This window comes from Chiloscyllium punctatum, chromosome 31 (genome assembly GCF_047496795.1).
Source record: "Chiloscyllium punctatum isolate Juve2018m chromosome 31, sChiPun1.3, whole genome shotgun sequence".
Taxonomy (NCBI): Eukaryota; Metazoa; Chordata; class Chondrichthyes; order Orectolobiformes; family Hemiscylliidae; genus Chiloscyllium; species Chiloscyllium punctatum.
In genome coordinates, this window is record NC_092769.1 from 7,176,273 (window position 1) to 7,202,175 (window position 25,903).

Sequence of the window (25,903 nt, forward strand, 5' to 3'; positions counted from 1 at the left end):
GTCAGTAATTTTCCAAATGTGCTGGACTCTGGGGCAGTCTCTGCAGATTGGAATACAGTGGCACCGATGTTTAAAAAAAGGAATGTAGACAAAAGATGGGGAAGTATAGATCAGTTAGCGTAACATCTGTAGTGGGGAAAATGCTTGAGTCTCTGAGCAGGGAAGAAAGAGCAAGGCATTGGTGGATCCTCAAGTGAATACCTTCCCACGCATGGAACAGCTGAACGACTTCTTCCCCGTGTTAATAGAGTGATGGTAAATAAAGACCATTGAATTTAAGACCTTTAGAGATCTTAATTTTTTTTTCACCACAGTCAGCGGAAAGGTCTCTTTTCAGTGTAAAGTCACTGGTGTGACATGAAGCTGGATGACAAAATAAATCTCTTCACACAGAATGTCTGTGACAATGAGTCTCCAGTAGGTCTGGGAATTTGCAATTCTTCTCACAATCCAGACATTTCCATTGTGCTCATCTCCTCACATATCTCCAAGTTGGATGATCTGGTGAATTCTTTAGGGAGTTTTAAATTCTTTAGGGAGTTCCCTAAGGGAACTTTAGGGAGTTTTAAACAATCCTTAGATAAGCTCATGGATGATTTTGGGATAGTGTCGGGGGACGAGTTGAGAAAATTCCACAGGTCGGCGCAACATTGAGGGCCGAAGGGCCTGTTCTGCGCTTTATTGTTCTATGTTCCATGTTCTATAATCTTAATCTTTTTCCAAGGTAGAAATGACAAATTCTAGAGGCCATAGATTTCAGGGGACAGGGGGAAATTTAAACAAAATAAAAACCAAAAGAACAGAAGATGCGGTAAATCAGAAACAAAAACAGAAGTTTCTGGAAATCCTCAACAAGTCTGGAAGCATCTGTGAAGAGAAATCAGAGTTCACGGTTCTGATGAAGGACCCGAAACATTAACGGATTTTTATTTTCTCAGAAGCTGCAAAACCTGCTCAGGATTTCCAACAACATGAGGAAGTTTAAAGGGAGTTATGTCAGGCAAGTTTCTTATGCAAAAGGTGGTAGATGACTAGAATGTACTCTCCTGGGAGGTGGTAAAAGCAGAAACAATCATAATGCTTCAGAGGCATTTGGGACGACACATAAGCCGGCAGGGGTTGGCAGGGACATGGATCATGTCCAGGCAGGTGGAATTAGTTTGGAATGGCATCATGGTCTGCACAGACATGGTGGGCTCATTATTCCGGTGCTGTACTTTTCTGATTTCCTGGGGGTACAACGTATGGAGCGAGAGTTAATATTTTTTTTATAACACACAGTGAGTTGATACATTTTTAGAAAAGCAATGTAGAAAGGAAATATATATTTGGATAGCACAGACACAAAGAGTAGAGACTGAGGGAAGGGGGGACAATGTGTACAATTCTTTATAGGAGAGAGGACATAATCAAAGAGTTTTGATCAAATCATATGAGATCCTGGGTTTCATTAAACAATTTCAGTGACTGATTAGGTCACAGTCAATCATTGTATCCAATTCAGGTCAACAGATTCCTGCTCAGGAAGGATCTGAGTGATCTTCAGGGTGTGGAGGACAGAATTACTGGTGTGGTGCATTGATGAAGAAAATGCAGTAACAGGATTGATTTGGAAAAAAAATGCCATTTTCTTTGAAGAAATCAAGTTGAATATATCTTGATAGATTAAAATGGATAAGATTATAACACATCTAGATAGATCAGACAATAAAATAAATTGCACTTGATAGGTGATGTCTCAAAATGTAAGATTAGATATAACGTTATGAGAAAGTGGGAGATGAGCAAGTGTTCCCGCTGACTGTATTGGCTGGAAATATGCAGAACATGCTGCCTATTATGGTGGTGCAAGTAGTGATGATCAATGATTAACAAATACGATTATATCAGATCTGAGGGAAATAAACTTCCAGGGGCTTGGGGACAGTTGGAGAATGAGAATAAAGGATTCTGCTACAGAGAGACAGCTTAGATTTGATGGGTACCTTTCTGTGCCATAACACTTTTTTTTTGTACTTGCTTAACTTGTTCTGGTTATTTGTGTCCAGGGGTTAAATTATCATTCAGGTAAATCTGCTCTGTGTTCATGCTCAGACCAACACAAGTTGTCCTTCCACAGCAGGAGATACTGTTTACTGATTTATACTTGGTTCTGGGGGAGTCCACAGGTAGGGTACACAGAACTGAAAATCTGCTCCAGGGTGATTTAACCAGGATTGTGAATATCTTGGAACATCTAGTGCCACTCCAATACCTGAAATGCTTTCCGACTGACTGACTAAATGAAATATGTTCAGCTCCTAAAAACCGAAAAATCTCCGGGTCCACAAGCTATCAGGAGAAATACTTTTTGCTTTTCATTGGCCCCAACGTCATTTGCCTCGAAAAATTTAACACATTCCTTCCACATACTGGGGCCAGTCACCAAAGACAGGTTTGAATGAGTCAAGCTTCCCAAATAATGGAATGATGGCAGAAATGCTTATCCCAAATCACACTTTTCTCTTGTCACTACTGAAATAACTCCACAGGGGCTGGTATCTCATCACCAAGTCTCCCTTTATCTACATGTCGCTGGCTGGAGTTCTGTGGTCAGTGTTGTTCCACAAGGATCAGAAATGGAACATCTATTGTCAGTAACATATATCAATGATTAGCATGAAAATGTAAACGATTTAATTAGTAAGTTTCTAGATGGTGCAAATAGATGAAGTTGTGAATCATGAAGAATGTTGTCAAAGGATACAGCAAGAAAGAGATCAGTTGGAAAACCCATACGAAGATAGATTTTAATCCAGACAAGATGTATTTTGGGATGCTCATTGCAAGAGGAATGTATTCACTAAACCGAAGGACTCTCAGCAGCATTGATGAACACAGGGATCTTCAGGGGCAAGTTCACAGTTCCCTGAAAGTGGTGAAGGATCTGTATGGCATACTTGCCTTCTTTTGTCAGGGACTGAATATAAAACTGTCATGAGGCCACCTTTGGAGTATTGTGTGCTGTTTTGATCACCACATAAAAAGGAGGATGTGGAGGCTTTGGACAGCGTGAAAACAGGTTTACCACGATGTTGCCTGGATTGGGAGAGGTTGGAATGACATGGATTTTTGTCTTGGGAATGTCAGTGGCTGCGGGTGATCCGAAAGGTTCAGACAGAGTGAATAATCTGAATTTTTTTCCAAGGTGAAAATGGCAAATTCTAGAGGCCATAGCTTTAAGGGGAGAGGGGGCAAGTTTAAAGGAAATGAAAACCAAAACAACTGCAGATGCTGTAAACTAGAAACAAAAACATTTTCAAAAAAGGTTCAGCAGGTCTAGCAGCTTCTATGAAGATAAATTACAGTTAACGTTTCTGAGGAACGGTGACCAGACCCAAAACATTAAATGTTTTTCTTCACAGATGCTGCATGATCTGCTTAACATTTGCAACAACATGTGCAAGTTTAAAGGGAGTTGTGTCAGACAAGCATCTTATGCAGAAAGTGATAAGTGACAAGAATGTACTTTACTGAGAGATGGGAAAATCAGAAACAATCGCAACGTTTAAGAGGCATTTGGGCAGACACATAAGCAGGCATGGATTGGCAGGGATATGGATCATGTACAGGCAGATGGAATTAGTTTGGAATAGCATCATGATCCGCACACACATGGTAAGCCAATTATTCCAGTGCTGTCCTGTTCTGATTTCCAGAGGGTATAATGTGTGGAGCGAGAGATAGTATTTTGAGTGGAATATGTCTCTTCTTTAGACCACACAGTAAGTTGATGCATTTGAGAGAAGCAATGTAGAAAGGTAATATATATATTTGAATGGCACAGACACAGAGAGCAGGACAGCAGGAATGGGGACAATGTGTACCAATCATTAAAGGAGAGAAAACAGAAAGTGTTTTGAGTAAAACAAATGGGATGCTGGGATTCATTATTGGTGGAATGATAACAAACTCATGGAAAAGATGCTGACCCTTGACAAATCTCCAGTTAGGTCACAGTCAATCATTGCATTCATATTGATCAACAGATTCCTGGTCAGAACGAGGAAGTTAAAATACCATAGAGGGGCCAGTTCCTTACCTTTTGTTTCTCTTTCAGGACACCGTGCAGTCTCAAGGGTTAAACAGTCCCCTGCAAAAGGCCTTATTTCTTCAACTGAAGGCCTGTACTCTGCCAATACAGACAGAACACTACAGAAGGGGGGAGGCTGACAGTATCTCAAAATAGAACTTCTTGCTGCTACACCTGTGGATTGCCCCGGAACCCCAGACAGAGGAATTTGCCCTTTCCAGACAAGACTGAGAGCCCTGTGCAAAACCCTGTTAAACTGCCTCCCACTCCTATTGTCTTACCTCCATAGGGCAGTGAATCCCCCATTTACTAAAGGAGGAACCTTTCTGCCTTAATCTCTTCCCATCAACACATAGTCACATAGTCATGAACAATATGATAATCAATTTCTATAATCCATTCACACGTTATCACAGGACATCGTCATTCATCAAGCTTTGTAAGGTCATAATTACCTGCTTTAAACTATGTAATGACAATCGCCCATTTGACTGATATGCCTTTGTCTAATTCCTATTAAATGTACTGTCTCTGTGGGTAAGGCAGAGATTCATGAAGAAGAGTCTCTACAAGTAGACACTCTGCTACTTTAGAGATGCTTTGAAACTCTCGCCAGCTGTCCGATAATAAAGCTACTGCTATTGTGCAGAAAACTTGTCTCGTCTGGATTTGTGGAACAAAATGGGCATCAACAATGAATGATCTGAGTGATCTTCAGAGTGTGGAGTACAGACTTACTGGAGTGGTTCACTGATGAAGAAAATGCGGTCACTTGATTGATTTGAAGAAATTGCTTTTTTCTTGGAAGTGAAGAAGTTGGATATAGTTTTGATAGAGCTGTATAAGATTATAACAGACCTAGATATAGCAGACAAAAATATCTGCATTCGAAAGGTGATGGCACAAGCGTTAAGGTCAGATGTAAGGTTTTGAGACAGCGGGAGATGAGCAAGTGTTTCTGCTGACTGTATTGGCTGGAAATATGCAGAACATGTTGCCTATTATGGTGGTACAGGCAGAGGAGAAGATGAATGATTGATAAAAACAATTATATCAGATCTGAGGGAAATAAGTTTGGGGGATGTATGGGGAGTGAGAATATGGGATTCTGCTACAGAGAGCCAGCTTGGATTTGATTGGCCTCTTTCTGTGCTATAATGCATTTTATTTGGACTTGCTTAACTTGCTCTAGTCACCGATTAAGTTGTCATTTATGTAAATCTGCTCAGTGTTCCTACTCAGTCCAATACAGGCTGTCCCTCCACAGCAGGAGATAATGTTTACTACTTTATACTGGTTCGTGTGGGGGTAGGGGGGGGGGGGGGTGAGCTAATAGTGTGTATAACAGTCTGCTAACATTTATCTGAAATGGCAAAACAGCAGTGCAGCCACACTAGGGACAGACTCTGGAAATGTGGGGATTTCTTTACCCATCCCAGCTGGAAACTGGCCAAACCAGTCAGAATGGGGAGCTGTTGACCTGCTCTGTGTGTGTGTGTGTTGGGGGGGGAGGGGGCGGGGGGGTGTGGACGAGGGATTCACTCAGACATCCATCCTGCTGAGAAACCAATGAATTTACTCATAACCACAGCTGAAGGATTTTTTCTCTCTCTTTTTCACACCAAGGAATGAACAATGGTTTTGGCAGTTCATGAAGTTTTGCATATAGAGAACATAGTTTTGGAAATGTTCACAACATCGTTGACCATGTACAGATTCACACTGGGTAGAGACTTTTATTTTCCTTTATTCATTCACAGGATGAGAGTGTCGCTGGCCCGGCAGCATTTACTGCCCATCCCTAATTGCCCAGAGGGCAGGTAAGAGTCGACCACATTGCTGTAGGTCTGAGGTCACAATGTAGGCCAGACTAGGTAAGGATGGTAGCTTCCTTCCTGAAAGGGCATTACTGAATCAGATGGGTTTTGCTGGCATTCGATTAATGGTCATCATTAGATTCTTAAATTCTCGAGATTTTTAATTATTGAATTGAAATTCCCCCATTTGCTGTAGTAGGCTTTGAACCCAGGTCTCCAGAACGTTATCTGAGGCTGTGGATTAACTGTCTAGCAACAATACCACTGGGCCAAAACTTCCCCACATCGCTGTCCATCTGCACAGAGTGAACAGTGATTTTCTGGTTCATCACACATAAGTTTGCTGAATAATTGCAGGTGTTGGATGTTGATTGGCTATTGATATTCATCTATGAACAATGTATTCTGGGGTTTGTTTCTGATGATGATTGGAAGCACCATCAGTCTTGTTATCTTTTGGGGATAAAAACAGATTTAATTAGCTTTCTGTTAAATGCATCACAATCGAGTTGATCCCATGACTTTCAGGCAGATTAGTTTCTTTTGAAGGGCTCTTCATTACCCCAATCTCCTCCATCCTCTCTCCAACAGTACAACAATCTCACAGAGTCTCGTTATGATTATGAAAGAGACAATCTGATCAGCTGCTTCTTTCCCAACTCCTATGTTAAGTTGGATTTTAAACTCCCCTTGCTGCAGGTGTGATCCTGCATCATTGTACAGTGTTGCTCGTATTTCATGTCTTGGCCTATCAGTGTTCATGATACTGCATGTCGCTTCTTGTGTATGGGGCTGACCGTGTAAGAGTTCAGCTCTTTCCTTCCACCAACAGCAGTAGAATTGTACTCCAACAAAACTTACAGAATCACGGCCCAGCATATTCCCCAACTTACCTCTTACCATCTAACCAGAGTATCAATCCTCATTCAACTGAGAGAATCCATGAGGGCATGCCAGTAACAGCAGCATGAATACCTAAAAATGAGGTGTTAACCTGATGAAGTACCCAAAGAAGACTACTTGTGTGCCTAACAGCATAAGCAGCAAGTGATAGACAGAGTGAAGCAATCCAGGAAACAACAGAACAGATCTAAGATCTGCAGTCCAACCAAAACCAGTTGTGAATGAAATCAGAGCACAGCTGGAGTTCTGAGGACAGTTCTCTTCAAGATATTAACCAACAAGAATGTCAGACTGGATTAATTATCATAAAACTCAAGTCCATTTGATATTCATATATTTACAATCAGTGTTCAATTCACCAAATGTAGCTGAAGGTAAAGATAATCTTCAAGTGATTGTAACAGTGGAGACATCTGAATACTTGATCAGCAAATTAAAGCCTGTTGCGTTTAGATTGTAATAATTTTAAAGAGATTTTACAAAGTTAGGTGACTTGAGTATAATAGAAGAAGTTGATTGGTCGGTAGCGGATAATATTGCTTTAATCTGAAGTTAATTTAGGATGAGTAAACAAATAAACACATGTTAGGGAATCCCAGCCCCATGGAGTGCACATCCAGTTCCATGTGGGAAAACCAGGACACTTCTTGTGTGAGTGACAACCACAGGAACACAGAGGTGACATGGGAAATGTCAGGAACACTCCTTTGACCACGGCTAAAGTACTTCACACATTTCTGATCCCCTTATTCCAGAGTTGATGTGATCACACCAGAGAGGGTACAGAGGAGATTGATCAGAATGATTCTACAATTGGGAAATTTCTGCTCTGAGGAAAGGTTGGATAGATTGGGGATGATTTCCAAGGAGGATGAGCTGAGATTTAATTGAAGTGATAAAATGCTGAGGAATCCAGATCGGGTGGTTAGGAAGGAGCTATTCATTAACTGAGAGGTCAGAAACTGGAGGATTTAGATTGAAACTAATTCTCAGAAAGAAGGGGAGGGGAGAATTCATTTCACTCGGAGATGGTGGGGAGCAGGAACTCATTGATGGGGTGGCAGAGGCAGTAACCAGCATTAGATTAGAATAAAAGGACATGGATCTAACTGAGATGCTGGAACATGCAGGGCTGTGGACTAAAGTCTGCAGAATGGGATCATTGCGATTTATTTAACATTTCTCCAGAATATCAAACTCAAGTCCAATTTGAAAATTTATGAACATCATCCAACCGAAATTCCAAATGTCAGAATAAATTTATCAGAAAGTTACAGCACAGATCGAGGCCACTTGGCCTATCCTGAATGTGTTGACTGTAATAGAATGACCCAGGCTTTACAGCGTTCGTACTCACCAACGAGAGCAACAATTTCAGACTGTGAACTCTGCCCTCTATGTTGTTATAATCTGCTTTTATAATGTATATCTTTCACAGCTGCATAACTTGTTTCCTGGTTTCTTTCCCAGCCCTCACTCTATTCCCTGTGGCCTTGAGGGACTACCATTTCTGCTGTTTAATCTCTCCTGCCTTCCCCCGTGTAACGGACTGTCTTTTTGTCCTTGTCTCACCCTCACCTTGCTCACAACCTGTTACATTTATGATTCCCAGACCTCTGTGACTTCACTGCGCCCTTTGGTCAGTGGTACGAATTTTGAATTCTCTTCCTCATGAGATAATCGGAAATCTTCCTGGCTGCAGTTTCCCCTAGATTTTATTTTGATAAAAAAGACGATTTACATCAGAGTCAAGTATTTTGAGCCTTCATCCACAATTCTGAGCACTTAGACATAATTTGAGACCGTCCCACAGATGTGCAGGTTTGATGGATTGGCCGTGCTAACATGGCCTGTAGTGTGTAGGTTAGGTGGGTTGGGTTAGCCATGGTAAATGTGGGGTTACGGGGGTAGGGTGGGACAGCAGGTCATTGCAGACTCGATGGACTGAATAGCCTGTTTGTGTGCCTAAGGGATGCTGTGATTCTAACTAATTGTGATTGTTGTCACAGTTTCCTCATGCCAGGTTCATTCAGCTAAGGTACACATGCTGCGTTTTGTGTTTCTCTGGGTTCTCACTCAATCCTTTCCTTCAGTTTTACATCAATTTCACACTGTATGTGAGGGTGGGAATGAATTTGTAAATATAAATACTCCAACCGAAACCCCTCACAAGTCAGGAACTGTTTCTGCTAATAGCATCACTCACAACAGGAAAATAAAGGTTCAGTCAGAAATCTGACAGAAATGCAGCGGTTATAATCACTAGGAAAGGCTAAATAGCTTAAAACTCTTTTCTTAAGAAAACAGGAGGTTGAGAGACAACCTGGTACAAGTAGGAAGCTTTGTGTCTGTGTTTTCAGAGATTTGAAGCTGAAATCATTGGTTTGAAGCATATTTCATTACCCCAGGTCATCAAAGGTGCTATCGAAATGTGCATCTTTCTTTCTGCCTATCTGTCTGAGTTAACAATCAGATGGATAGGTCATTGATTGTTTTCCCGAATCCCTGATTGAATCTGCCTCCCCCCACAATCTCACGTGCCTCACCACTCACTGGGTCTCGGAGAAACTCTGCTGTTATCATGAGAGCTGCAGATGGATAACTTCCATTGGAACAGGGGGAGGCCATTCAGCCCCTCAATCCTGCTCTGCCATTCAGGATGATCATGGCTAATTTGTGGCCTAACTTGCAATTTTCAAAACCCTCCAAACTCATCAATCAACTCCTCTGCAACAGACAAGATGAACATTGAAAAACTGATCATCAGCAAATGCTGGGATATCAGGAACAAAAGCAGACATTGCTGTAAAAATTCAGCAGATCTGGCAGCATCTGTGGAGAGTGCACCTTTGCGACCAGTGACAGGTCAGGTGACCAGCTGCAGCTGACCATTCTGCCTTTTCTGGAACACTCTCTGCAACAGGTTCCGGTGCAAGGGGAATGAGACTGTCAATAACAACTAAGAAAACAGGAGGATGTGCTCAATCAGGCTAAAACCCATTTTGGTCTTTCACTTTTAATTCAACTGGAAACATTATTCATTAATATTTCTGAAATAGGATAACAGACCAGACATCAACTCTTCATGTCATTGGGCCTGGGAAATTGTGCTAATTCTGACCTGGTCCAGCCGACATGTGAATCCAGACCCTGAATAATGGGGTTGACTCTGAACCATCTCCTGGACAGTTAGAATGGATGACAAATGCTGCCCCAGCAAGTGATGCCATGATCCCATGAACAAACAAAACAAATCCAATCACTGTGGTTACTTGTGAGCTCGCCGATGATTCATCAAGCTGGATATCTGAGTGCGTGGCTTCCCACACTCAGAGCAGGTGAATGGCCTCTCCCCACTGAGAATTCGCTGGAGTACAGTGAGGCTGGATGGTGCACTGAACCCAGTACGAGAGTGGGAGCACCTGAATGGTCTCGCACTGGTCTCCTGGGACCGGGAGAGATGATATTCATCATCTCAGGGGATACTGGGTAAAAATACCTCCAAGAGGGATCTAGTGAGAGTAGATCGGGAGGAACTGTTCACATGCATGGGGGAATCAATAATGAGGAGGCTCTGATGTAAAGGGATTGATAAAGGAAGCACATGTGACATGAGACAAAACGTTTTCATGCAGAGAAAGTTTATGGAATGCACTGCCAAAAGAGCGAGGTGGAGCCAGGTACAATGACGAGATAGAATTGAACAATTATTGGAAGGGGATGAATGGGAATGTTTATGGGGTAAAGGTAAAGAATGGCATTTGGTGAGGTGATGCTTTGGAGAGCTGATGAGTCAATCAGCCTCGTTTTGTCCTTCTGTGAACATTTCATTCTGAGCCCTCTAAGGAATTATCAGAGCAGGCATTGTGAAGAGGTCAGATTGAATGAGAGTCTCGGTGAACAAAAGTGAGACACCTATACAGAGAAGTTTTGGGATGGAATAAATGAAATGTTATAAATTTACACGGCCACCAACATTACAGCAGTTACAAGTGGGACTGATCAAGAGAGTGGAATTAGAGCAGCAAATAAATCTTAAACATTTATGCAGCTAAAGGGGATGCTGGATAAAGATACCACAGTTAGTGCTGATTTCATTCCAGACACATCAGCCAGGGCACACATCCTTGCAGTGTCTACCATATTGATCTCTTTAAGATGTTTGTTCATTTTTAGATAGTCCAGAGAAGACAGCTTCATTTTCCTCAATCACTTCTGCCAAGGAAATGCTGCTGTTAGAATTCAATTCACTGGCATGTTACTGGCTGCTTCGAGGACTGGAACTGGAAATTGAGACTGAAAGGTTACTGTATAAAATATCTTCGATTGTATTGCCAGATTGCCAGACACATGAGGGGCTTTAACAAAAATAACTTAAATGATGGGCACTGAGTGTCAGAGTGCCTACTGTTGTGGGGGCATCCCGTTCAGATACAATCTATTGGTAATTGTTAGAATTGACTTGCACTGGCTCCAGCGAAGTGGTCAGAGCATTATAACGGTCATCGGAGATGGTAACAAATTTCCCATGGGTTACAAATCGTAAATGACAGAGGAAGTATGAGTTCTGCTGGTAAAGTGTATAAAGTTATTCAAAATGGCGCCAACTTACTTTCAGATACAAGTGAGAGAAAGGCACATTAAGTAGGTCATTGCATTAGTCCAAATTTAGAAATTCAGGGGAACTGAAGGGAGAGCTGGTGTTGGGAGTTATAGTAATGATAGGGGAAACCTTGTTTTACAGACAGAGAGAGTTCCAAAATGGGAAACTCAGCTTTAAAATCACATCAACTGCAGAGTCGTCCAATTCCACAGGTCCTGATCCTTATCGGTAATATGGAAGGGGAAAGCAGCATTCCCAGCCCAGAAAAATCATTCCTATGTTATGCAAGTGGTCGAATATTTAACTGGTCATGTGATCTGGGAAGACACCAATGTGTTTGGACCAAGGTGAGGCTGTGTACATGTAAGGACTGTGGGAAGGGATTCACTTACACCTCCCAGCGCGACACTGACTGACACAGTCACACTGGGGAGAGGCCGTTCACCTGCCCCATGTATGGGAAGGGAACTACTCGATCTTACAGGTAAAAACAATGACTGCAGATGCTGGAAACCAGATTCTGGATTAGTGGTGCTGGAAGAGCACAGCAGTTCAGGCAGCATTCAAGTCGGTTCGAAATTGACGTTTCGGGCAAAACCCCTTCATCAGGAATAAAGGCAGTGAGCCTGAAGCGTGGAGAGATAAGCTAGAGGAGGGTGGGGGTGGGGAGAAAATAGCATAGAGTACAATGGGTGAGTGGGGGAGGGGATGAAGGTGATAGGTCAAGAAGGAGAGGGGGCAGTGGATAGGTGGAAAAGAAGATAGGCAGGTAGGACAAGTCCGGACAAGTCAAGGGGACAGTTACTGAGCTGGAAGTTTAGAACTAAGGTGAGGTGGGGGAAGGGGAAATGAGGAAACTGTTAAAGTCCACATTGATGCCCTGGGGTTGAAGTGTTCCAAGGCGGAAGATGAGGCGTTCTTCCTCCAGGCGTCTGGTGGTGAGGGAGTGGCGGTGAAGGAGAACCTGCTGAGGCACAAGAGATGGCACAGCGGATTAAGACCCTTCACCTGCTCCATGTGTGAGAAAGGATTAATTCAAATCTCTCACCTGCGAAGACATCAGTGCATTCCTATCGGGGAGAGGCCATTCACCTGCTCAGTTTGTGGGAAAGGACTCACTCAGTGACCTGCTGAAACACCAGCGAGCTCACTCTGGGGAAAGGCCATTCATTTGCTCCCAGTGTGGGGGGAGATTCACACAAATGCACCACCTGCGAAGTCCCAGTGAGCCCACACAGGGGGAGAGGCCATTCAGATACTCAATATAGGAGAATGGATTCAGTGATTCATCCCACCCCGAGTCCCCAGCGCGTTCACACGGGGTAGGAGCTGTTCACCCCTCTGCATGACAACGGATTTGCTGCGTCTTCAACACGATTGAGAGACCAGTGAGTGCACACAGGGAAGTTTTAAAGCCAAAATTTAAAAACCTTGTGTTAAAGATAAATGTTAAATAAAATCCATCAAACCGTCCCTCACTGAAAACTGTTGTGAAATTGCAATCTCCTGGAGAATGCCTGCCCACTTCTTCCTATCCGGGCTCCATGACTACATACATATCTGGGAGATAGCAGCAGGAGGCCATTCGGTCTTTCAATCCTGCTCCACCATTCAATGGGAATCAGCTGACCATCCAGCTCAGTCTCCTGTTCCTGCTCTGTTCCAATCCCCTTTCATGACTTTGCCTCGAAGAACTATATCTAAGTCCTCCTTTGGTTTCACTGCCTCTTGTTCCAGTGATGTTGCTGTGTTACTGTGTGGGTGTAGGCAGGGGTAGTGTGATGGTGCTGCCTCCTGGAGGGTGCAGTCAGATCCCTCATCATCCCGCAGTAACATCAGTTAGGTTTCATGCAACTAGAGATAGAACCCATTTCCAGGATATGGGCATCACTGGCTCAGCCAGCATTTATTCCCCATCTCTCGTTACCCTTGAGAAGATGGTAGTGAGCTGCTGTCTTGAACCATTCACAGTCCATTTGGTGCAGAGAGATCGACGATGCTGGGAGGGAGAGTGTTGCAGGATTTTGGCCCAGTGATTCTCCATCTTTGCTTCGTCAAATGCTGGTTAACTTAATCACGACCTGCACGTGATTTTGAGATTTCAGTCTGCAAACCTTCACCATCTCGCACCCTGTGTCCAGGATTATGTACAGATTAGAAATTCAGAACAGACAATTCTTCTTGTTTCTCTGGAATCTTTTTCCCTTTCTTCCCTCAAAACTGTAATCCTCCAGCCCACTTACTCTCTCCCACCATTCTGACTCTGCGACCCCCTAATGTACACCCTCCCCATTCTCATGGAGTTACTGATAAACAGATCCATGCCACCACTTCCCGTCCCTGGTTAGACTCTGCACCCTTTCTGGGTTCACTTCCTTTCCCTTCAGTTGCTGCAAGTCAATGATGTAACAGCAGAATGAAACAAAAGGAAACAGAAAGGGAGGTGGCAGATCCTGGACCGAAGAGGAACCTTCAGTCTGGGAGAATGGGTCAGATCCTTCTTTGTTCCCCATTAGGTGATTCCCAGCATTACAATGAATTGGGAATGGAGAGTGTTCCTACATGGGTGTAGTGACACTTTGACCCCCGAATAGATCAATACTATAAGCAGATACATTCCTCCTCCAGCCAATCACATGTGAAATACTTTCCGCAAAGTATACTTACCATAAGTACATCTCAAAAACCCGTCCACATTCTGTACATGTATAGTGCCGGGTTTCCCCGCACACGTATGGTCCCTGCCTCACGGATTGTGGAAGTTGTAGTCCCCATGAAGCCACTGGAGCCCTGTCTCAGGAAAGTGAAAGAAAAGCGTGGACTGTTGGGTGTTGTGTATAGGATCCCCGTTCAGATACACAGAACATATGGACTGTCACTGGGTTTTACGGAGACATCTGCTTCCACAAGCTGATTTTCTGATGTAAGGAATATAGATTCAGCCAACTGGGGCGTGGGGAGGTTAATAGGAGAAGCAGATTTTAAGCAGAGGTGGCTCAATGGTTAGCATTCCTGAGTTTCAGCGTCAGGGACCTGGATTTGGTTCCAGCCTTAGGCGACTGTGTGGAGTTTACACGGTCTCCCTGTGTCTGTGCGGGTTTCCTCTGGGTGCTCCAGTTTCATCCCACAGTCCAAAGATGTGCAGGCTAAGTGGATTGGCGATGCTAAATTGTCCACAGTATCCATGCGTGTGCAGGTTAAGCCATTAACCATGGGAAGTACAGGAAATGGTTGAGTCTGAATTGGATGCTCATTATAGGATTGGTGTGGACTCCATGGATGATTACCCTGTTTCTGCATGGTAGGGATTCTATTCTATACTCATGAAGAAGAATGTACCTGTCTCAATGTGCTGTGAATCTGTGGAATTCCCTATTCAAAATGCGGTGGATGCCAGGACAATGAGCAAATTTACTGAAGAAATATAGATGTTGATTTTGCAATTAGATGAAGGATGAGAGAGAGCAGGCAGGAAAATCCAGTTGAGACCGAGGTGAGCTCAATCATCACCGTATTAAATGGTGGAGCTGGTTCGAAGGGCTGCATTGCCTCTCCTGTGCCCAGGGCCTATCTTCTTACGGTAATAACTGGAAAGCTGAATCCAAAACTCACCACCTTCACCAAAGGGGATTTTTGGAAAAAGCAGTATATTCAGGTGGATTAGCGGTCCAAACGTAGATAGTGTGGAAGCATGTGGGAGATAATGATTTTGCAATTTTAAACTGAGGTGAGTTAAAAATCATACAACAACAGGTTATAGTCCAACAGGTTTAATTGGATCATGATGAAAGAGCAACACTCTAATCTAGTGTGCTTCCAATTAAACCTGAAGGACTATAACCTGGTGTAGTGTGATTTTTAAATTTATACACCCCAGTCCAACATCGGCATCTGCAAATCATGTAAACTGAGGGGAGACAGTGATTTATGGTTTTAGACTGTGTAGTACATTCACACCATCCAGAATATTCTGTTGTGAATATTTATCCTGTACTTTGTTACAAAGCTAAGGTCTCTAACAATGAAAACCAAAACACCCTGGTAACATCGCCTCATCCCGTAATCTGATAAAAAGACTTGTGATAAGTCTGGTTGAATTTAGAATACAGTTGGAAAGCGGGAATATTAAATCTAATCCCAAGATCCTGTGCTTAAACAAAGGAGACTACGATAGAATGAGGCAAGAGTTGGCTATTGTAGACTGGAAGCAAAGACTTTAGGGTGGGACAGTTGACGGACAGTGGAGGAATATCAGAGATTTTTTTCCAAACTGCTCAGCAAAAGTGTATATCAGTGAAAAGGAAGGACTATAGGAAAAGGAATAATCTGCCATGGGTGGCTAAGGAAATAAGGGAGTTTATCAAATTGAAATAGAAAGCATACAAATTGGCAAAGACCAAGGAGAAACTAGGAGATTAGAAAAACTTTAAAGATCAACAGAAAGCTAGATGGGATTGGGGGAGAAAAGTGATGAGTAGCAATCCCCAGGGCCGGAATAGCAGTTTACACTGCTAGAAAGGAACCTATTGTTTGGTGAACATATGGCCTCTGTAACTTATCATAGAGATAATCCTGATCAAGTTCAAAATCACAGCACACTCCAAAAGCTTGTACTTCCAAATAAACCTGTTGGACTATAACCTGGTGATGTGTGGTTTTTAAACTTTGCCCACCCTACTCCAACACTGGCTCTTCCACATCAGAATCCTGACAGACAGCCCCACTGAGAGTGAACCGCCTGTCAGATACCTGATTGAGCCACAGGGGCGTGGGGGAGGGGTATGTGGTTTAACTCGACTTTTTAACTGCCATTGCCATGGAGATAATATTGAGAGACAGCATCCATTCAAAACCACAAACCACAAAGTTATAAGAATGGGAGCCATACGTCGGACAGGCGGGGAGTTACTTGATGCTGCCTGGAGGTGTTCTGCATGTACACTATCCAAGTAACTGCCATGTCTCATCAATAAAAGACTCAAAGAAGACCTCTCAGAGTTCTGTGCCTAGTTATTCCTATCCAACAGGGTTCAGGAATATGAGTACACAGCAGTCAGCCTTCACAGTGGAGGATACGAAGAACATGCCAGTAATTGATAAGGAGACTAATGAAAGCGACAACCAAGAAACAACCATTATCACCAAAGTGTTAGAACTGGGCAAGCTAATGGAGCTAAAGGTAGACAAGTCTCTTTGCCCTGATCGAATACATCCCAGGGTGCTACCAGAGATAGCGGGAGAATTAGTAAATATACTTGGAGTCAGGGTCCTACAGCTGAGACAGGCTCTTTGGCCCAAGCCAATCAGATTGCCCATCCACGCGATCCCCATTTCCCTGCACTTGGCCCATTTGCTTCTGACCCTTTGCTATCCATGTATTTGTCCAAATGTCTTTTACATGTTGTTAGTGTTCCCGCCTCAACCACTTCCACTGGCAGCTCAGTCCATATACATACCACCCTTTGTGTAAAACAGTTGTCCCTCAGGTTCCCTTTCATAATTTCTCCTCTAACCGTAAACTGATGCCCTCCAATCCTTGGTTTCCTGAGAAAAAGACTGAGTGCATTCACCTTACCCATGCCTCTCATGATCTTATACACTTCCAGAAAACACTCCCCTCTGTTTCCACTGCTCTAAACAAAAATAAAATCTTCACTTGTCCAACATCTCTCTGTAACTCAGACCCCTGAGACCTGGCAAATTCCTTGTAAATTTCTTCTGCACCTTTTGACAGTTTAATAAGTGAAACCTACACTGCATTCATCACATTTGCAGTGTTTCCCCAAGGCATTGGAACTGATGTGACAACGCCAATGGATTACAAGCCATGATCGATAATTAACCCCTTTACAACAATCCCGTTTTCATAGTATTTTCCATGGTGCAGGGATCCTGGTGTCTTTCTGGTTGCATGATTAATTAAAAACTTGTCCTCATACAAAACAAATCAGTAACTTAATTGTTCATGGGAAATGTGCCATGTTTTTTCAGACTTTAAAAAGCAAATGAACTCTTTCTCCACAGTCACCACACTAACATGGACATGGCTGTGTCTCGGTACTTTTTTTCCCAGACACACTGACATTTGAAATATTCGCCCACAGACAGAATACACACCTTTCCTTCCACATGAAAAGGCCAATGATATTCAGATCGGCACGGATCAAGTAACTATCAAAACTGAACAGGAAGTTCAGTTGGAATTTCTCATCCACAAATCCGCCCTTTCAGAACCCTACAACAGAGAAAATAAGTCACAACTGTTAATACAGGATGGAAATTCATAAGACAATTATAGGATAAAATTGTATTTTCTTTGTTTCCCCCAAAGCTTTAAATCTCAGTCTCACAATTTCTCTCTTCTGTGAACTGAAATCCAAACCAATCTCCTCACTCCTTCCCTCCACACCCAGTTCTAACACTCTCTATTCTCTGAATTCAGTTTCAGAGCTCCTGTCTGCAGACTAAGAACCAAAAAAAGAGGCGGCACGATGGCACAGTAATTAGCACTGCTGCCTCACAGCACTAGGGTCCCAGATTCGATTCCAGCCTCGGACTCATTCTCTCCGTGTCTGCGTGGGTTTCCTCCGGGTGCTCCGGTTTCCTCCCACAATCCAAAGACTGGCAGTGCAGGTCAGTTGAATTAGCCACGGTAAATTACCCATAGTGTTTGGTGCTTTAGTCAGAGGGGAAATAGGTCTGGGTAGGTTGCTCTTCAGCGAGTCGGTGTGGACTGGTTGGGCCGAAGGGCCTGTTTCCACACTGTAGTAAATTTAATCAAATCAATGAGTCTGACTCGGAGCCTCCCGGTGTTTGATGAATCCTCCCCCGACCTCCCAGGGTCAGACCCACATTGATTTTTTTCCCTCCAAACTGGAACCTCATACTCATTTCCCCCAGTCCAACCTCTGATGAGAACCATCCTGCACACACTGGCCAAATCATATCTGAACTAAAATGGAACAGATCAGAACTCTAATTACAGGCCCACCCCTCTCCCTTTCCATAACATTCCTGAATCTTCACAAGAGTTCTGATAACTTTCTGCAAAATGCTTCCCCATTGATACTTTGACCACTGGTCACGATACCAGGGGAGGGGCCATTCACCTGGGTCCTGTTTTCAGAGGGAGGACGCTGCCAATGACAGATTAATCCCACACACCCACAGCCTCCCTGGCATTGACCCACCCTACACATCCGCCAACAATTGCCCAGCTCTGCCCCCGTGCACAGGTCTCCCCTCCTATAGCACATGCTCCAGATCTCACAGGAGCCTGGGTGATTGACAGCAGCTGCTGCCTAATAGGATGGAGGGGGCGGGGCTGGAGAACTGGGACAATGGGATTGTAACCAATGAATGAATGTGGAGGACACTGGGGGATGGACAGATCAGTGAGGGACAGGAACAGTGCAGTAGCAGAAGAGGATCCTGGACAAAGGGAGCAATAGAAGAGTCTGACAGGAGAGAAACTACGGGAAGGTTCTGTTTGGAGGCTCAGGCAGGGACAGCTGGAAGATAGTATCGAAAACATGACCAAGCCAATCAGCCTCTTCAAAGATGCTGTTACTCAACTCTGAACCAGATCCTCCTGGTCCAGAGGTAAGGACACTACCACCATTTCTTGGTGGGCTAGTGGAAAGGAGGGAAGAATTTCTCAATCTCAATCACATGGAAACTCCGTGAGCTCCTCCCACTTACTGTCTATGTTAGGGAGGGAGGAGACAGAGCAGGTGGGAGAGGGTTAGGGATATAGGGACTGCCTTTCAAAAGGAACTCACCTGTGTTGGTGTTATTAACAAGACTCAATACACAGTCGCTAACACAAAGCTGGTGTACGTGAACTTTATCCAGAATATTAACACCTATAATTGGGTGACACAGACCCCAATGTACAGAGTTAAGTCCTGGATATTAATAACGGCTTTGTGTGTGAGAAATCACTTCTCATGAACTTCAGTCAATTTTTTTGAAGTAACAACAAGAGGATTGATGGGGGCAAAGCAGTGGAAATGATCTAGATGGACTTCAGTAAGGCGTCCAACAAGGTTCCCCATGGGAGACTGGTTAGCAAGGTTAGATTTCATGGGATACAGAGAGAACTAGCCATTTGGATACAAAACTTGTTCAAAGGTAGAAGATAGAGGGTGGTGGAAGGTTGCTTTTCAGACTGGAGACCTGTGACCAGTGGAGTGTCACAAAGGATCGGTGCTGGATCCACTAATTTTCATAATTTATATAAATGATTTGGATGTGAATATAGGAAGTAATGTTAGTAAGATGACACCAAAATTGGAGGTGTAGTGGACAATGAAGAGGATTACCTCAGATTACAACAGGATCTTGATCAGATGGTTGAATTTGCTGAGGACTGGCAGATGGAGATTAATTTAGATAAATGTGGGGTATGGCATTTTGGAAAAGCAAATATTAGCAGGATGTATACACTTAATGGTAAGGTCCTCGGGAGTGCTGCTGAACAAAGAGACCTTGGAGTGCAGGTTCATAGCTCCTTGAAAGCAGAATCGCAGTAAGATAGGATAGTGAAGAAGGTGCTTAGTATGCTTTCCTTTAATGGTCAGAGTACAGAGTACAGGAGTTGGGAAGTCATAGAAGTTGGGAGGTCATATTACCGCTGTACACGGCATTGGTTAGACCATGTTTGGAATATTCAGTGCAATTCTGGTCTCCTTCCATCAAAACAATATTGTGAAAGTTGAAAAGGGTCAGAAAAGAATTACAAGTATGTTGCCAGGGTTGGAGGATTTGAGGTACAGGTAGAGGATGAATACACTGTTTTCCCTGGAGTGTCAGAGGCTGATGGGTGACCTTCCAGAGGTTTATAAAATCAGTAGGGGCATGGACAGGGTAAATACACAAGGTCTTTTCCCTGTGGTGGGGAGGAGGTACGATGGGCGATGGGAGACAGAGGGGAGAGACCAAGAGGGGAGGGTGACTGTTATTTTGTAGATCTACAACACAACCCTGTTTCTGTTTTCTCCCCATCCCCTTCAATCCCTCTGAAGGGCTCAGAACAAGTGCACATTCCCAGGAAAGTAGAGTTTCAGGGTGATCAAGTGCTGAAGGTTACATTTGGGACGCTGACCTTTATTCGTCTGTCTACTTATCAATAAATAGACCTGGGTTCCACTGTCCTGAATTCATGTCTGTGGCCACAGACGCGTCTGTCTCTGACCCTGTCACTGTAGCTCTGCCATTCTCCTTCCTCCCGTTCTGTGCAGCGGAGCTATCTGTGGTGTAATGGACCTGGCTGTTGATTTCCCCTGAGAGTACACCCCACCCAGTATAGAATCCCAAGCGGTGCACAATATCTGTCTGAGAAGGGGAATGATCACTGGGGAGTGCTGCACTTCCTTCCTGAACGTTTTACTTGATCTGATGGTCACCCATTCCCTTTCTGCCTGTGTAATCCTCACCTGCAGTGTGACTAACTCACTAAAACGGCTGTCTATAACATTCTCAGTATCACAGATGCTCTACAGTAAGTCCACTCACAGCTCCTGTTCTGAAAAGCAGTTTCCCAGTAGCTGTAGGTGGGCCCACTTCCTGCACACGTAGCCGTCAGGGACACTGAAAGCGTCCCTTATGTTCCACATTGTACAAGAGGAGCAGACCATGGGTCTGAGGTCTCATGTAACTATGTGTCTCTAGATTCAGCTAGTTACTCCCATTAAGAGAATTTAAATGAGCGAGAAACATTCCTTCACTTCAAACATTTCCATCATAATCAAAAGCCCCAATCTTTACTGAAGCTGACATTTTATATTATTAAAAACTGTTGAAAAACAAACTCAGCAGGTTTCACTTACAAATTGCCTGTTCCCATTGGGACCAAGTGAATTTCTGAATGTCCGGAACTAAAACTGAAGCTGTAGTTCACCTTCTCCCTGTCTCCCCTCGCTCTGTTTACACCCAACTCCAAAACACACTGATTGAGCCAAACAGCCCTCACAGTGCAGCCCTGTCATTTTTATTGCCTTCTCCCATCTACACTGCCCTCAGCCTCCTCTACTGTTCCAATTCATCTCAATGGGAGATGAGGAATTGTATCTCATCTTTCACTTCAGCCCTTGGTAACCCCAGAGTGAACATAGACTTCAGCAGTTTCTGGATGAACAGACAGTTGTCAGAATCTGGAACATTCGAACCAAAATGGTGCTGCAATTTGAGTCCATAAGGAATTTTAATGAGAAGTTTGCAGTGAATTGAAAATAAGGAGTTTCCAGGCAAACATCATGAAGTGGGTGACTGGGACAAAATCTGACATTTCCTACAAAGAGACGAGGTGTAATTTGGATCAATCTGTGCTCCCTCTCAGGGCAATATCTCCTTCCACAGCTGCAGGGCCCAGAACAGAGCACAAACCCAAAGGGTGATCCAACCACAAATTTGAATATCTTTTTGTTCGAAATAAAAACACTTTCCCACAGACAGAACAGACACACCTTCCTCCTTTCTACAGTTCAGTGTCAATGGTATTCAGATCCTGATGACCCTGCTGATGATAGAAAATTGCTTTTGAGATCCCTGTCTCAACTATTCTCAATTAATATCCTATAAAATGAATTCACAAAACAAAGCTCACAGTCAATGCAAGATGAATAGTGAAGGCAAACACTTCTCTTGGTATGTGTTTGATGTGTAAATGCTCCTCTTCAAATCACCGCTCCCCCACCCAGGAAGAGGACATGTCTATGTGCCTCGCTGTACCTTGCCCCAAGTAAACATGGTGACCATAACCCAGGACCTATCACGGCCTGAGGCCCACAGCCGTTTTCCCATTTGCTGTAAACGTGGGAGCAAGAGTTTCTAATTCAGGCCTAACTACCTGTTCAGAGTGTAATTAAACCCTCCCAGTCAAAACTGGATCCAACTCCCCTTTCCAGTTTCCTCCCCCTGCACACACCAAGGGTCATTCTAGGTCCAGTGACCCTTCCTCAGAACCGACGGTAGCTGGGAAAATTAGAATCCCTACAGAGTGGAAACAGGCCATTGGGTCCAACAAGTCCACACCCACTCTCTGAAGATTTGCTCAACCAAACCCATTCGCCGACCCTATTATTCTACATTTCCCCTGACTAATGCACCTAACCTATACATCCCTGAACACTACGGGAAACTTTGCTTGGCCAATTCACGGAACCTGCATATCTTTGGACTGCAGGAGATAGGGGTTGAAGAGTAAATAATAGGTGGGGACAGAGCACAAAGAGAGACAGGAACTTTTGGAAAGAAAAAGGAGTGAATAACGATCTGGCTTGGAGGGTGCACAGCTGTTAATGGAAGGGACAGGAACCTGTGTCTGGCAGCATCTCAGTGGAGGTGCTGGAAATGGCAGCTGATGATCTACGTTCTGCTGCAAAACAGACCCCGAGCTTCCAGTTGCCTGTCATTTTAACACACGAGTCTGTTCCCTGGCCAACATCTCAGTCTCATGCTTACTGCAGTGTTCCAGTGAAGCTTGATGCAAGCTGGCAGAACACTCCAGAACATACCAAAACGTCCCGTATTTCAAGGACTGCAATTTCCCCTCCCACGTGGTCAACAATACTCTCCAGTGCATCTCCACCACTTCCTACACCTCTGCCATTGAACCACACCTCTCCAACTGTAACAAGGATAGAAACCCCTAGTCCTCACCTTCCACCCAGATACAACGCATCAGCCTCCGCCATTTCCACCACCTACAATCAGATCCCACCAGATATATTTCCCGCTCCATTCCTTTCAGCATTCCACAGAGAACAATCCCTGTGAATTCCTAGTCAGATCCATGCTTCCAACTAACCCACCCTCCATTCCCAGCCCCTTCACTTGTCAAAGCAAGAGGTGTAAAACCTGTGCCCACACCTCCCCCTCACCCCTAAAAGGACCCTTCCACATCCAGCAGAGATTTTCCTACACATCCAAACACCTCAACTATCATGGCCTTTACTTTCGATGTGGTCTCCTCTCCACTGGGGAGTCAGGACACCAACTTATGGAATGTTTCAGGGAACATTTCTGGGATGCATGCACCAACCTGTGGCCGACCACTTCAACTTCCCCACCTACTCCGCCAAGGACATGCAAGTCCTGGGCCAACCCCACCACCAAACCCCAGCCACCCGCCGCCTGGAGGAATAAAACCTCATCTTCCACATTGGGACCCTTTAACCACAGAATCAAGGTTACCTCATCTCCCCTCCCCTGCCTTATCTCAGATCCAACCCTCCAACTCGACACCACCCTCTTGAACTGTCCCACCTGTCCATCTTCCTTTCCAATTATCCACTCCACCCTCTCTCCATTACCCTCCACCGACATCCTTGCTCCCTTCCCACCAACCCCTCAAATCCCTCATTTATCTCTCCGCCCTCTTACTCCCCCTCCCCAATCCCGGCATTCCTGATGAAAGGAATATGCCCAAAACGTCGATTCTCTTGCTCCTGAGATGTTGCCTGACCTGCTGTGCTTTTCCAGCACCACACGTTAACGCAAGCTGGAAGAACTACACCTCATCTTCTACTTGGGGACCCTGCACCCCTCGAGCCCCAGTATCAAATTCCATAAGTTTAGGTCCTGACCTCTCCAATGTCCTAGCGCCCTAGCCTCTTAACCCACATGCCAGGCCTTTTTATTACAGCCTACCATTACATATTACCTATGGTTAGTCACTAACAGTCCCCAGAAACAGCTATTTACCCTCCCCCCAGTCAGATCGTTATCCACTCCCTTGTACAACTGCTCCCATTTTTCTTTGGAATCTATCACCACCTATCATTTACTGCTTAACCCCTACCTTCTGCATATAAACCGACATTTCTTTTCAGTAACATCAGTTCTGAGGAAGGGTCAGCGGATAAAAAATGTTAACTCTGATTTCTCTTCACAGATGCTGCCAGACCTGCAGAGCTTTACCAGTACCTTTTGGTTGTTGTGTGAGATTTACAGCATCCGCAGTTCTTTTGGTTCTAATTTACCAAGAATTTCTAATTCAGGTCTAGCAACCTAAAACCGTGTGTTTATAAACCCTCCCAGTCCACAATAGCTCCATTTCTTCCCCAGACTTTTCAGTCTCTCCCACTCCCTTCACACTCACTACTAGGTCCCCCCTCACAGTGACACTGCACCTGCACAGCTCATGGCCGTGTTGGCCTGCGGGACCCACCCTAATTCACTCCCATTGGCTGGAGGATCACGCCAATTCTCCTATTGGTCTGAAGTTTTGTCAAACACCCGGGCCCCATTGTGACCTGAGTGGGATTCTCCCAAGAGCATCGGATACTGAGGGGTGACCTCAGAGTTTTATAAAATCATGAGGAGCATGGATGGGAAAAATAGACAAGGTCTTTTCCCTGGGGTGGGGGAGCCTAGAACAAGAGGGTGTAGGTTTAAAGTGAGAGGGGAAAGATTTAAAAGTGAACAAAGAGGCAACTTTTTTCACACTGAGATTGGTGCATGTATGGAATCTTCTGTTCAGAGAAGTGGTGGAGGCTGGTACAATTACACCATTTGGCATCTGGATGGGTATATGAATAGGAAGGGTGTAGAGGAAATGTGCCAAATGTTGGCAAATGGGACTAGATTAAGTTGGGATATCTGGTCGGCATGGACCAGTTCGGACAAAGGGTCTAATTCCATTCTGGAGGTCTTTATGACTCTGCCCTGGGATGAGCTTCATCATTCACAGTGAATGGGGCAGGAACACAGAGCACAGGGGTTTGGGGCTATTCAGCCCATTGGGGTTGTACTCTCCCCCTCTGAAGATAGGGCCAGTCTATCCCAACTCACCTCCCATTTGTCTGTAGCCCTCCAGATCCGTCCTTAAAAAAGTTAAATTCCAAACTTGTTCTGACAATAACGACTGAATCTGCATCCAGCTGTCGGTCAAACTGTTCCAGATGCTCAGAACTTAGTTAGTAAAATAATCTTCACATTTTTAACCGGCATTATTTGCCAGTTACCTGAAGGTAGTAACTAAAAATTGTGACGTTAATAATTTCTCCCTCTGTCTCTCTATAAATTAAATATCCTGGAAACAAATCTGCTCCTGGTCGAAATTACTGCCTAACCTTCTCAGCTCCAAGAAGAATTATATGATCTTCTGCTAACTCTCCATAAAAGAGAAACCCATCTTAATTTTAGTAGTGGCATAAAGATGTACAGCAGAGAAACAGACCCTTCGATCCAACTTGTCCATGCCGACCAGATATCCTAAATTGATCTCATCCCATATGCCAGCTCTTGGCCTATATCCTTCTAAATTTTTGCTAATCACATACAACATCTCAAGGCATAATTGGGTAATTGTACCAGCCTCCACACTTCCTCTGCCACCTTATTCCATACACATACCATGTTCAGCTGGAAAACATTGCCCCTTAGATCCCTTTTAAATCTTTTCCCTCACAGCTGAAGCCTGTGCCCCCAAGCTTTGGACTCTCATATACTGGGAATAAGACCCTGGGATTTCACCCTATCCATGCCCCTCACAATTGTATCCGA

At 44.1% G+C, this 25,903-nt stretch overlaps 1 long non-coding RNA gene across 1 annotated transcript in view; it reads right to left on the reverse strand.

Annotated features, from left to right (window-relative positions):
- Positions 1 to 992: 992 nt before the first annotated feature.
- The window catches only part of LOC140456795 (uncharacterized), a 31,255-nt gene continuing 6,344 nt past the window's right edge, over positions 993 to 25,903 (reverse strand). The window contains exons 3-4 of the long non-coding RNA XR_011953131.1: positions 17,513 to 17,630; positions 993 to 1,229 (exon numbers count right to left, since the gene is read on the reverse strand). This is a non-coding gene — a long non-coding RNA (uncharacterized lncRNA). The remainder of the gene's footprint in view (positions 1,230 to 17,512; positions 17,631 to 25,903) is intronic.